The sequence below is a fragment of the Eriocheir sinensis genome, unplaced genomic scaffold (assembly GCF_024679095.1).
Source record: "Eriocheir sinensis breed Jianghai 21 unplaced genomic scaffold, ASM2467909v1 Scaffold788, whole genome shotgun sequence".
NCBI lineage: Eukaryota > Metazoa > Arthropoda > Malacostraca > Decapoda > Varunidae > Eriocheir > Eriocheir sinensis.
Window position 1 is genome coordinate 57,801 of NW_026112151.1, and position 14,375 is coordinate 72,175.

Sequence of the window (14,375 nt, forward strand, 5' to 3'; positions counted from 1 at the left end):
ACGGGAGCTCAGTCACTCGGTAATACAGGCACCAACATAAAAGGCCGGGCCACGGCCGTCCCGTGGGCCCGTGGGGATCGGGGCCGCCAGCCGTGCGGGCGCTGTGCTGTGGCGCTGCCCTCCCGCCTCGCCCCGCCCCCATCCCGGCGAGGGTTCGGCGGGCTGGCCTTCCGTTGAGTAGCGTCAAGTGGTCCTCTCACCCGTAATGGCGCGGCCCGTTGTCAAGTGACAAAACTAATGCTGCCTTCTATGGCGCGCCGATGTGCATGAGAGGGAGAAAATAAACTGAACTACAGCATTTGTTTGCTCGTATCTGACGAATAAACATTCTCCGGCGTGTTCCTTCCGCGCACTGTTTTGAAGTGGAGCGAACTGACTTGGTTACTGCCCGGCCTCCAAGGTCAGGGCTGCCGGTGCAGGCAGAGGACATACGAGCAGGGAACGCACGCGCTGCATACGCTGCTGCGAACTGCTTGAAACACCGCCGCCAGACTGAAGAAAGACAGCTCTGGCGATGACGGAAAGAGAAAAACATCCCACTACAACATAGGCGAACTGTTTTACACGAGTGGGAAACATTTAACTGAAAACACTAAACAAACAAAGGCATACAAAGGGAAAAGAACACGTACAGCCAGGGCCGGGCAGAGGCGGCGCGGCGAGGCCCTCCCATGCACCTGTCCGCCGAGGCCTGTGTGTTTACATTCCGGCCCCGCCACTCCAGGGGCACGCCCGCACCACTTACTCCGCCTTCCCTTCACCTCAACCCCTCCACTGTTTGTTCACTGGCCTGTGTGTGTGTGGGTGGGTGTGTGTGTGTGTGTGTGTGTGTGTGTGTGTGAGAGAGAGAGAGAGAGAGAGAGAGAGAGAGAGAGAGAGAGAGAGAGAGAGAGAGAGAGAGAGAGAGAGAGAGAGAGAGAGAGAGAGAGAGAGAGAGAGAGAGAGAGAGAGAGAGAGAGAGAGAGAGAGAGTACATAATCGCAATACATTTCGCCTTTCTTTTCCTGTACTTTCTCTCTTACTACAAATGTAGATGATATATATATATATATATATATATATATATACATATATATATATATATATATATATATATATATATATATATATATATATATATATTAAAGGCCATCGCTTGCAGCGACCGCCCTGCATCACCCAGCAACTGGAAGTACCGGAGCGCTGCGCAGAAACTCAGGTCACTGGGCCTTACTCTTGAACATTTCGGCCCCCAAGCACACTCATTTGACAAGGCTTTCGTAGGTGTTTGGGGCGTTCCTAGAAGTACGTTTATGACCTCGGTAGTAGTTTGATCCTTCTTCTTTACCATGGACGTTAAAGAACACTCATGAAAACCTGGACTAATCTCCTTTTGGGCCTTTGTAAACAGTTGATGTAAGGGGTGGAAGCGTCTGAGGGTCATATTCTTAAGCTTTTCGATCCCACAGCACACACAAGTTTGACAAGACTTTCGGAGGTGTTTGGGACATATCTAGAGGTACGTTCATGACCCTGGTGGTAGTCCAATTCTTCCACTGTGCCATGAACGTAAAAATACACTCATGCAGACCCTGTTAATCTCCTTTTAGGCCTTTGTAAACAGTTGACGTGAGAGGAGCGTGAGGTGGAAGCGTCTGAAAATACCAACCAAACACCTGTCGTTCTCCTTTAGGCCGCCGCTGCCGCTGCTGCTGGAAATGGTCGTGTTAGTGCAGGACAGCGACCCGGGTGACCGATCGGCAGGCGGGTCATTCGTCATGGGAGATAGACGGAGCCGCTGTGCCCGCGAGATGAAACACGAGTCATTGATTGGTTAGTCGTTTGCCAGGAAGCCTTCACTCTCGCCCTTGCTCTTTCGTTGTCACCTAAAGTGTTATGGGTGAGAAATGAAGGTAAACCGTAAACAGCATATATTAAAGGCTACAGCAGAGGCCATTGATTGTGTTAGTCGTTTACGAGGAAGCATTCACCCTCGTCACTGCCCTTTCCTCGTCTCCTAAAGTGCTATGGCGTAAGAAATAAAGTAGAATTGTTAGCGACGTATAGAAAAGATTAAAGCAGAGGTCATTGGTTTGGTTAGTCGTTTCCCAGGAAGCCTTCGCCCTCGCCCTTGCCTCGTCACCTAAAGTGTTATGGGGTAAGAAATGAAGGTATACCTTAAACCGCATATATAAAAGGTTACAGCAGAGGTCATTGATTGGGTTAGTTTTTTACCAGGAGCCTCCACCCTCGCCCTTGCCCTTTTCTTCTCGCCCTAAATGTTCTGGGTTAAGAAATAAAGATGAACCGTGAGCAATATATAGGAAAGATTACAGCAGAGGTCATTGATTGGGTTAGTTGTTTACCAGGAGCCTCCACCCTCGCCCTTGCCCTTTTCTTCTCGCCCTAAATGTTCTGGGGTGAGAAATAAAGATGAACCGTGAGCAGCATATAAAAATGACTACAGCAGAGGTCATGGATTTGGTTAGTTGTTTACCAGGAAGCATTCACCCTCGCCCTTGCCCTTTCCTTCTCGCCTTAAATGTTATGGGTTAAGAAATAAAGATGAACCGTGAGCAATATATAGAAAAATTACAGCAGAGGTCATTGATAGGGTTAGTCGTTTATTTATTTATTTATTTACAGGAAGGGAGTCAACTCAAGGGCAACAAAAAAGTGTAGAAAAAAAGCCCGCTAATCGCTGCTCCCACCCCCTTGCCCTTTCGTGGCCATCAAAATATTATGTAAGGCAGTAAAGTTGAGAGCATCCGCTATAGCTGCGCGTGGCCAGTGCTCATCTCCGTCACATTAGCCTTTGAGCCTGTGGTGGGTGAGAAAATATTATGTGGTGAGGAAAAATGGACAACCCTTAACGTAAACGACGTAGAAGATAAGAACAAAGACCATTTATCTGTTTATTCACTTACCATTGTCCAGGAAGCCCTCGCCCTCGCCCTTCCCTCGTCACCTAAAATGGGATGTGGGTGGGACAAGAAAATTATAACGTGTAATCAACGTGAAACATAACAGCCGAGGCCATTGCAGTCACGACTATTCATAAACTATCAGCATCATGGCGGAATTATAACCTTTCCAGGCACAGAGATAAAATTTCTAACCGAGGGAGTATTTTTTTCTTTTCTTTTTTCTTCTTTTTGCTTGCTTGGCTGATGCTGCCCCACGGAGCCCATCTTTGATCCTCTTTAGAGCAAGCATCGAGAGTCTGGGTTGATAGCTCGCACTCTAACCGCTCAGCCACCGCCTTTGTACCCTTCAGTAGATGTCTATTATCAAATGTCACACGGCCACACTTCTGTCAAGCGTTGCTCTTCTATTCTAAGACACCGGTGAAAGCAGAAGGGGAGGAGGAGAGGAAACTGAGGCGAGGGTTGGATGTAAAGAGATCAGAAGAGTTCAGACGAAAGGATTGGCGGTTCGAGGAAAGGAAGGCGAGCTGGAGGTGAAGGAACAAGAGCTGGGACTGACCACTGGAGACAGGACGGAGGGTGAGCAGAGAGGTGGCGGAATAAAGTGTGGGAGGCGGTAGGGAGAACAGACAGAAGAGGCCAGAAAAAGAGGAAAGGGCCATGAGGGAAGGAAGGCAAGCTGGAGGTGAAGGAACAAGAGCTGGGACTGACCATTGGAGGCAGAACGGAGGGTAAGCAAAGAGGCAGTAAGGAGGAGAGGTAGAAGAGGGTAGAAAAAAAAAGGAAAGGAAAGGGACGTGAGCGATGAGGGCAGTAGAGGACCCAAGGGAGGAGTTGCCAAATGCGGGTGCCTGCTGTGTAGTGCCGAAGCGAAACGGAGATAAGGCAAAGGAGTGACTCAAGTATTTCGAGGCTGACATATCCTCACACACATGGTAAGGCTTTCGTGGGAGTTGTGTTAGTAGTTGTGGGGAGTTTAACAAGGCTTCCGCACTATGTATGTGGAAAAGTGCCTATATTCTCAAACATTTCGGGGCTCACACACTCACATTTGGCAAGGCTTTCGTGGAGGTTATGTTAGTAGTATTTCCATGGGTAGTATTATGAGCCTGGTGATAGTTTGACAAGGCTACTGTACCATGAGATTGAAAAAAAGGCCAATAGTCTCAAACATTTCACGATTCACACATTAGATAACACTTTGGTAGAGGTCATGTTAGTAGTATTTCCATGGGTAGTTTTATGAGCCTAGTGAGAGTTTGCCAAGGCTTCTGGACCATGAACGTGAAGAAACACTCATGAGAACCCGACTTATCTCCTTTGTAGCCTTTGGAAATAGTTGTGAGAGCTGAAAGAATCTGAGAGTGAGTTTGAGATTGAAAAAAAATGCTGATAAAAGGTAGATAGATAAATAGAACAGAGGAAAGTAAATATAGGAGAGGAATACACTGAAAACGGATACAGAAGGGAGAAGTGGGCCGAGGAGGGGAAGGGGAAGGAGGAATCAGAGACTTAGTAAAGAGAAGCTGGGGAGACTAAATAGCTTGCCTGTGAGGAAAAATAAAAAGCCGGGACCAAAACCGTAGAGCAGAGGGGAGTGAATGGAGAAGAGGGAAAGGATGAGGATGAGGGTGGATGTGTGGGTAGAGGAGAGAAGGATAAGAAGGGAAGAACAGGTCAGAGGTTATATAAGGAAAGGAGTTAAGTTAGGTAAGGTGTTAGGTAAGGTTAGGTAAGGTTAGGTTGGCCCGCCTGCCTTGCTAGATTAGGTTAAGGTAGGTTAGGTTAGGATAGGTGTTGGGTTGGGTATAAAATCGTCCCCTCACATCCTCAACCTTACCTGCTCTCTCCCTCTTTCCTGTTAAAAGAAATGTGCTGAGACTAAAATTATCAAGAGGTTAGTAAATGTAAAGAAGGAAGTGGATGAGGATAAAGGGATGGGAAGGGAAAAAAATGAGTTAGGTTACATAAGGGAAGGAGGTTAAGAATGAATGACCTTCTGTTGAAAAAATGTGCTGATAGTAAAATTATCAAGAGATTAGTAAATGTAGAGAAGGAAATGGATGAGGATAAAGGGATGGGAAGGGAAATAATGAGTTAGAGGTTACATAAGGAAGGAGGTTAAGAATGAATGACTTGTTAAAAATGGGATGAGAGTAATATTATAGAGAGATTAGGAATTATAGAAAAGAAAATGGATGAGGATTATGGGGATGGAAGGGAAGGAATGAGTTAGAGTTTACATAAGGAAGGAAGGTTAAGGATGAATGACCTGATAAAAATGGGATGAGAGTAATATTATAGAGAGATTAGGAATTATAGAAAAGAAAATGGATGAGGATTATGGGGATGGGGAAGTAATGAGTTAGAGGTTACATAGGGAACGGAGGTTAAAGATGAATGACCTGTTAAAGTAAATTGGCTTAGAGTGACATTACGGAGAGGTTAGGAAATGTAGAAAAGGAGATGGATGAAGGAGAGATAGGACATGTAGAGAAGAGGGCTTGGGTGAAGGGCTTGGGTGAAGGGAAGGAGGAATTACAGATTAGCGAAGGGGGAGAATGAATGCCAAAGTGGGTAGGAAATGTAGGGGATATTGTTGAGGATAGGAAGGGTTATGCTGGAAAAGAGGAGAGATGGGTGAGGAAGGGAAGGAGGAGGAATTAGAACTTAGGGAAGGAAAGGGAAGGGAAAATAAAGAATGAGAGAAGAAATATGATAAAAGTAGAATTATCAGGTGGGTAGAAAATGTAGAAAAGGAAATTGAGTGAAGAGGAAAGTGACTGAAAGGGAAAGGGGAATATGAGTTTAAGGAAAGAGGAAAGTGGAGAGAACAAGATGTGATGAAAGTAAAAATATTAAAAAAACTGAAGGAAATGAAGAAAAGAAAATGGGATAGGATGAAGAGGACAAGTGGATAAAGGAGGAGGAGGAGGAGGAATTACAGTAGGGAAAAGAAGGGAAGGGAAAAGGTGAAGAAAGAGCATCACGGAGTCTGGTGGGCGGGTGGGTGAGGAGGTGGGTGGGTGGGCGGGAGCGAGGAAAGGGAAGGAGTAATCAGAGCTAAGAGAAAGGAAGGCGGAGAAATGGCATCACGGAGACGAGTGGGCGGGCGAGAGGGTAGGTAGCGGGGGTTGTGGGTAGGGTTGTTGGTGGGTAGGTAAGGGAGAGGAAGGGGAGGGAGGAATAAGAGCCAAGGGAAGGGAGGAGGAGAAGAAACGGCAACAGGAAGAAGAGAGGGAGAGTGGGAGGGTAGTTTGGGTCGGTAAGTGGGTGGTAGATGGGGTGGTAGATGGGTGGTGGCGGGGTTAGTGGGTGTTGGGTGAGTGGGGGAAGAGAAAGGATTGGCATCGGGAACTGAAAACGATATAGAAGAAGAAGAAGAAAAAAAAGAAGAATTAAAAAAAGAAAAAGAAGAAGAAAAGGAAGAAGAAGAAGAAGAAAAAGAAGAAGCAGAAGAAGAAAAGAAGAGAAGGAAGAAGAAAGGAAGGTTAAATAAAAGGTTTGGGAGAAGAGAAGCAGGAGAGAAGGAAGAGAGGGAAATGAAGACAATGTGGAGGAGTCTGATAAGGAGGAGGAGGAGGACGTAGAATGGAAAAAAAGGAGAAGGATTAATCAGAGTTAAGGAAGGGAAGGAATGGAAGGGAAGGTGGAAAGTCAGAGTTGTGGGTGGGTGTTAATGGGTGGATGGGTAGTGGAGGGGGTAGAGAGGGTGGGAGGTGGGTGGGTGGCGGGGGGGGGGCAGCGGGGGGAGGCAGCGGGGGGCAGGCAGCCAGGCAGGCAGGCAGAGACACCGTGCAGGTGGAGCAAGACGGTCTCCGGCAGCCTCACGTCACTGACTATTTTAAACCTTTTTTTTTACGTCTTGGCCTATTGCGCCGGTAGGCTTCTTCCCGGTGGATCCTGATGGTCGGTCCAAGGCTTCTTCCCGGTGGGTCCTGATGGTCGGCCGAGCCCGATCTGGCGCTGGCGAATGTTTATAGTAGAGATGTATCGGATGTCGAATTTCAGACATCCGCGGATGCGGATGTATATGCGGATGTCATTTTGCGGATGCAAATGTGAATGCGGATATCAGTCTCTACTAAAATGCGGATGCAAATGCGGATGCGGATATCAAAATATGACATCCTCGCGGATGCGGATGCGGATGCGGATGTTTTTACGTCAAACGTTCTCACCAAGAGGACCCCCCCCAAAAAAAAGCCTGTTTCAGTGTCAGACCATGCAGACAGGAGGAGTAACAAATAAAAACAAGGTGGGAGAACCAAAATACTGCGAAATGAGTTCGAATGGTGTCTTAATAGTTGATACTTCTTTCTTTGAAAGTATTTAAGTCATAGGAAGACGTAAATACAGACGCAGGAAGGGAGCTCCAGAGTATACTAGTGGAAGTAAAGTGGAAGTACTTTTTGTTACAATAAAGTTTTATGACGAGTTTCAGCCACACATTTTGTGCGTTACCAGGATGCGGGACGTGGACCCAACTCGTCGTGCATCCCACCGACCACTTTCCCCAGCCTCCACCCTTTTGAAAGTGGTTAACTATAAATCTATAACCAACTGATTGAACTAATACTATAAACACATATTTATTACTTAATATTTAAAGTTCAAGATGGGCAAGTTTCGTTTAAAAAACAGTAGCTTATCTACCATTTCTGGCAAAAACCGATTGCGCTTAGCGTCATATATCAAGCCAGCACTACTAAACAGCTGCTCACTAGGAACGCTACTTGGTGGACAGGAGAGATACTGGCAAGCTACCTTTGCCAAATCAGGGTAGACTGTCTTCATTGTCTTCCACCATTGCAAACTATCTTGACTTGTTCCACTTATTCTTTTCTCTCTGTGATATTTCTCAATATCTTTCATGAGTAAAGTTACTACAGATGAGTTTTCTGCTTCATCATCACTGCTGGAGGCAAGAATAAAGGTCATTGCTTCATCTAATGTTCCACAGGTGGTAGGTGTTTCACTCATATCAGCTCTTCTTCGTTTCCTTCTTGGCTCTCCATCTTCCTCTTCTAGAATAGTCGTCTGACGAAGCTCCTCACATACTCTGGCAAGTGATGATTTTACTTGATCAGTGACGTGAGATGAAGAAAAAAATTTACTCTTGTATCTTGGGTCAATATATGTTGCAATTCTGTAAAGATCTTCATTTTCAATCCAAGAAAATCTTTTCTCAACATCAGCTTGCATTGCTTCTTTCATGAAGTTTACTGCCTGTGTTGCTTGTCTGTCTTCATTTAACTCAATCACTGATCCTGAGCTTGGTTCATCTTCAGAGCTTGTATCTGAAGTATGAGTTTCTTCAACAGGGTTAGAAACTACTGATGTGGTATGCTGAAGAGTGTGTTTTAAGGACTTTACAAGTGGAATCACTTCAGCTGCTGTTGATGTGGAGTCACTAAGTTTTTTTTTGTGATATCTTCATAAGGTTGTAAGGCTTGTACACATTTATGCATAATCAACCACTCAGTATTGCTGAGCTGTTTGATTTTGGAGTTGGTAGCAGCATACACACACGCAGATTCCTTTATTTCTAGTGTTCTTCTTAGCATGTGTAAGGTGCTATTCCATCATGAATAACAGAGAGTTTAGGTACTTGCAGCCTGTCCTGAATCTTTTTAAGTTCATCTTGTGCCATAGTTGAGTGATGAAAGTGCGTAGCAATACTACGAGTTTTTTTTATCATGTTTTCTATATCACAATGTGATGATAATCCAGTTTTATCAATCAGCTGTATTTTATGCACAGTACAATCCAAATTATTTACACCTGAGAGAAACAGAGCTTTTTTTCATATTTGCCCCAGCATCACGCAGAACACAGTGCACATTTGTACGAGATATGTCCCACTTCATCAGCATATCATCAAACATTTTGGAAATATACTCTCCTGTATGTCGTTCTTCCAGTGGTTCAGCACCTAGCACAAAGTTTGTTCTTTCAAATTCCTTATTTATGGTATGTGCAGTTAAACTCAGCAATGAGACACCTGCTGAGGTATCTGACCACACATCAGTTGTGAAGGAAAGTTTGTTGTCTTGCTTCACTTCATCAATTATTTCTTTTATTTACTTGAAAGCAGACTCATACATATCACTACATATCGTTGATGAATATAAATTTCGCTGCTTTAGACTGTATAGTGGAGCAGCTTCAGTCATCAGTCTCATGCATCCTATGTCCTCAACATGACTGAAAGGCAAATCATCCATGACTAACATTTCTGCAATGCATTTATCCAGTTTCTTTGCCTTAGGGTTAGAAGCATCCCATAATTTTGCACTCTGAAAATACTCAGCAACATTCCTTTGCTTAGCATCTGTCTTTGCTTTTTGCAAAGGTGTTTTTTCTATATATATTTTTTCTTCCAACTTCTTTGTCTCTTTTGCCATTAACTCTTCAAACTGTTCTTTATGCACTGATTTCAAGTGGTTTTTCAGAGATGTAGTTCCACGTCCCTTTCGTGAATAATCTTTCTTGCACAACAGACACTGTGCTAGGTCACTTGATTTGCTCATAAAATATTTTCACACCTCACTGCTATGTGACGCCATTTTTCAGCTGCTGTAGCAGTCAGCACAGAACAATAAGGCTTTGTAAACTTGATTATAATATCCTTTTAAACCATCACTGGCAAACTGTATTATCAGCGAGGAGCAAAGCAAGGAAGGAGCAGTACTTCTTCCTTCGAAGGCAAACTCTTACCAAACTGATGACCTAGCTGCCAGTGTACTGTGTAGGACTTATGCTCAGATGCCAGTTTACAACTTATGGATCAGTATTATAAATTTTCGAGATGCTTAGCAAATGTGAAAAGAAAATTCCTTTATTCTAATGCTTCATTGCATTAAATTCTAGTAAGAAATACATCGAAAAAGCCCTCTATACCAGTAATAATGATAATAATAATAAAACTATAGCTAATATTACCCTTCCGCTGTGCAAGTCGTGTCATCGGCACCTCACTGTATCAGGAAACAGGCGACAACAGGAAAACTCGTGCTATAAGAAGAGCTCAGCGCTGCCGATTCATATTTTTTTTAATATTATTATTTGTATAATTATGGAAACATTCGCATTAAAAGTATTTAAGGAAGAAGCACTGAATTCTATCGTGTGAAGTGGGAATAAGGTCTAAGACTGCAATGTACGACATTACTCAGCCACACGACACACACATTACAATCTCTCTCTCTCTCTCTCTCTCTCTCTCTCTCTCTCTCTCTCTCTCTCTCTCACTGCCACCCAGCAGTTCCAGGCGCGACAGTCTGCCGTCAGTGTGCTGAAGGAGCGGAGGAGAGGGGCCTGCGGAAGAAGGGGGTTGCAGGGAGCCTGGGTGCACCAAGTGCTTCAGGAGGAAAGCTCAGCGGGCCGAGGGCGGGCAGGAGGCCCCTCGGAAAGAGAAAAGTCGTCGAAGAAGGGGGCTGCGGGAAGCCCGGATGCACCAAGTGTTTCGGGAAGGAAGGGGGTCAGAGCGAGGCCCCGCCGAGAGAGAAAAAGAAGCAAAAGAAGGAGCCCAAGAAGCGCCCCAAGGGGAGCGCGGAGACAGAATTTGAGCGGGAAAAGCGGCGAGCCGATCGGAAGTACTGGAGACATCGCCGCCGCAAGGAGAGGGAGGAGGAGGAGGAGCGTCGTTGGCTGGAGGAGGAGGAGGAGAGGATGGAGCAGGAGAGGGAGTACAGACAGATGCTGTACGAGCAGGAGAGGGAGAGGCGGGAACAGGAACGGATCCGTCAGCAGGAGGAGTTGAAGAGGTTTGTTGAACACCGGGACCGCCTTCTGCGAGAGCAAGAGGAGGAGGAGAAAAAGAGGCGGGCGAGGGAGAGAGCGGAGGACAGAAAGGAGGCCAAACGGAGACGTGAAGAGGAGAAGTGGGAGCAGTATCTTGAATTGCGAGCCAGCTGGCTGGGAGAGAGGCCGGGGGAGAACATGGCGGAGGTCAGGGCGCAGTTTCTTGCTGCCCAAGAGACGGTGAGGCGGGATGCCGAGAGGATCAAGCAACAGGAGGAAAGGATGTATAAAGAGACCGGCTGGCTTGAGCAGTTTGTTAGGCCTATTCTACCGAGGGTGAAGCGAGCGAGGGAAGGGGAGGAGCAGTCGGCGCCAGAAGCGAAGAGTGCCAAAACGATGCACTAAGCACCTCACCCGCCCTGCCCGGCAGCGCTATGGCCTTTAAAAAAGAAAAGTAAAACAAGTAAAAAAATATTTAAAAAATTAAAAAACTGCAAAAAAACAAACAAAAAAGATATGACCAAAAAAAATGTGTGCAAGGTTTTACAACTTGGTTAAGTTTCAGTTCAGTTTAACTTTAATTTAAATAAGGATTTAAGTTTAACGTTGAAAAAGGAGCAAGGATTCCACTCACAACAGTCGTCCGGCGCTTGAAGAAAATCTTGTAAAATGCAGAAAAAACGTTGCCAACTGCACAAACAATAGGACTGTGTGAGTGTGTGTGTGTGTGTGTGTGTGTGTGTGTGTGTGTGTGTGTTTGGGAGAATGGGGAAGACCACAACAACGGAAGGGTATAAAAAATAAAAGTAATGGGACGGGAGGAAGACCCTAGCTTAGGGGCCCGGATTCCATGTAGCTACACCTTGGCTTAACTGCCTGGGTGGGATGATGACCCTGGCTTAACTGCCTGGGTGGGATGCTGACCCTGGCTTAACTGCCTGGGTGGGATGCTGACCTTGGCTTAACTGTCTGGGTGGATGCTGACCTGGCTTAACTGACTGGGTGGGATGCTGACCTTGGCTTAACTGCCTGGGTGGGATGCTGACCTTGGCTTAACTGCCTGGGTGGGATGCTGACCTTGGCTTAACTGCCTGTGTGGGATGCTGACCCTGGCTTAACTGCCTGGGTGGGATGCTGACCTTGGCTTAACTGCCTGGGTGGGATGCTGACCCTGGCTTAACTGCCTGGGTGGGATGCTGACCCTGGCTTAACTGCCTGGGTGGGATGCTGACCCTGGCTTAACTGCCTGTGTGGGATGCTGACCCTGGCTTAACTGCCTGGGTGGGATGCTGACCCTGGCTTAACTGCCTGGGTGGGATGCTGACCGTGGCTTAACTGCCTGGGTGGGATGCTGACCCGGGCTTAACTGCCTGGGTGGGATGCTGACCCTGGCTTAACTGCCTGGGTGCGATGCTGACCTTGGCTTAACTGCCTGGGTGGGATGCTGACCTGGTCTTAAGTGCCTGGGTGGGATGCTGACCCTGGCTTAACTGCCTGAGTGGGATGCTGACCCTGGCTTAACTGCCTGGGTGGGTTGCTGACCCTAGCTTAATTGGCTGGGTGGGATGCTGACCCTGGCTTAACTGCCTGGGTGGGATGCTGACCTTGGCTTAACTGCCTGGGTGGGATGCTGACCTTGGCTTAACTGCCTGGGTGGGATGCTGACCTGGCTTAACTGCCTGGTGGGATGCTGACCTTGGCTTAACTGCCTGGGTGGGATGCTGACCCTGGCTTAACTGCCTGGTTGGATGCTGACCTTGGCTTGAATGCCTGGGTGGGATGCTGACCTTGGCTTAACTGCCTGGGTGGGATGCTGACCTTGGCTTAACTGCCTGGGTGGGATGCTGACCTTGGCTTAACTGCCTGGGTGGGATGCTGACCTTGGCTTAACTGCCTGGGTGGGATGCTGACCTTGGCTTAACTGCCTGGGTGGGTGATGACCTTGGCTTAACTGCCTGGTGGGATCCTGACCTGGCTTAACTGCCTGGGTGGGATGCTGACCGTGGCTTAAGTGCCGGGGTGGGATGGTGACCTTGGCTTTACTGCCTGGGTGGGATGCTGACCTTGGCTTAACTGCCTGGGTGGGATGCTGACCTTGGCTTTACTGCTTGGGTGGGATGCTGACCTTGGCTTAAATGCCTGGGTGGGATGCTGACCTTGGCTTTACTGCGTTGGTGGGATGCTGACCTTGGCTTAACTGCCTGGGTGGGATGCTGACCTTGGCTTTACTGCCTGGGTGGGATGCTGACCTTGGCTTAACTGCCTGGGTGGGATGCTGACCCTGGCTTAACTGCCTGGGTGGGATGCTGACCTTGGCTTGACTGCCTAGGTGTGATGCTGACCTTGGCTTAACTGCCTGGGTGGGATGCTGACCTTGGCTTAATTGCCTGGGTGGGATGCTGACCTTGGCTTAACTGCCTGGGTGGGATGCTGACCTTGGCTTACCTGCCTGGGTGGGATGCTGACCTTGGCTTAACTGCCTGGGTGGGATGCTGACCTTGGCTTTACTGCTTGGGTGGGATGCTGACCTTGGCTTAACTGCCTGGGTGGGATCCTGACCTTGGCTTAATTGACTGGGTGGGATGCTGACCTTGGCTTAACTGCCTGGGTGGGATGCTGACCCTGGCTTAACTGCCTGGGTGGGATGCTGACCTTGGCTTAACTGCCTGGGTGGGATGCTGACCTTGGCTTAACTGCCTGGGTGGGATGCTGACCGTGGCTTAACTGCCTGGGTGGGATGCTGAACCTGGCTTAACTGCCTGGGTGGGATGCTGACCCTGGTTTAGCTGCCTGGGTGGGATGCTGACCTTGGCTTAACTGCCTGGGTGAGATGATGACCCTGGCTTAACTTCCTTGGTGTGATGCTGACCTTGGCTTGACTGCCTGGGTGGGATGCTGACCCTGGCTTAACTGCCTGGGTGGGATGATGACCCTGGCTTAACTTCCTGGGTGGGATGCTGACCTTGGCTTGACTGCCTGGGTGGGATGCTGACCCTGGCTTAACTGCCTGGGTGGGATGATGACCCTGGCTTAACTGCCTGGGTGGGATGCTGACCTTGGGTTAACTGCCTGGGTGGGATGCTGACCCTGGTTTAATTGCCTTGGTGGGATGCTGACCCTGGCTTAACTGCCTGGGTGGGATGCTGACCTTGGCTTAACTGCCTGGGTGGGATGCTGACCCTGGCTTAACTGCCTGGGTGGGATGATGACCCTGGCTTAACTGCCTGGGTGGGATGCTGACCCTGGCTTAACTGCCTGGGTGGGATGATGACCCTGGCTTAACTGCCTGGGTGGGATGCTGACCTTGGCTTAACTGCCTGGGTGGGATGATGACCCTGGCTTAACTGCCTGGGTGGGATGCTGACCCTGGCTTAACTGCCTGGGTGGGATGCTGACCTTGGCTTAACTGCCTGGGTGGGATGCTGACCCTGGCTTAACTGCCTGGGTGGGATGCTGACCCTGGCTTAACTGCCTGGGTGGGATGATGACCTTGGCTTAACTGCCTGGGTGGGATGCTGACCCTGGCTTAACTGCCTGGGTGGGATGCTGACCTTGGCTTCATTGCCTGGGTGGGATGCTGACCCTGGTTTAATTTCCTGGGTGGGATGCAGACCCTGGCTTAATTGCTTGGGTGGGATGCTGACCCTGGCTTAATTGCCTGGGTGGGATGCAGACCCTGGCTTAATTGCCGGGGTGGGATGCTTACCCTGGCTTAATTGCCGG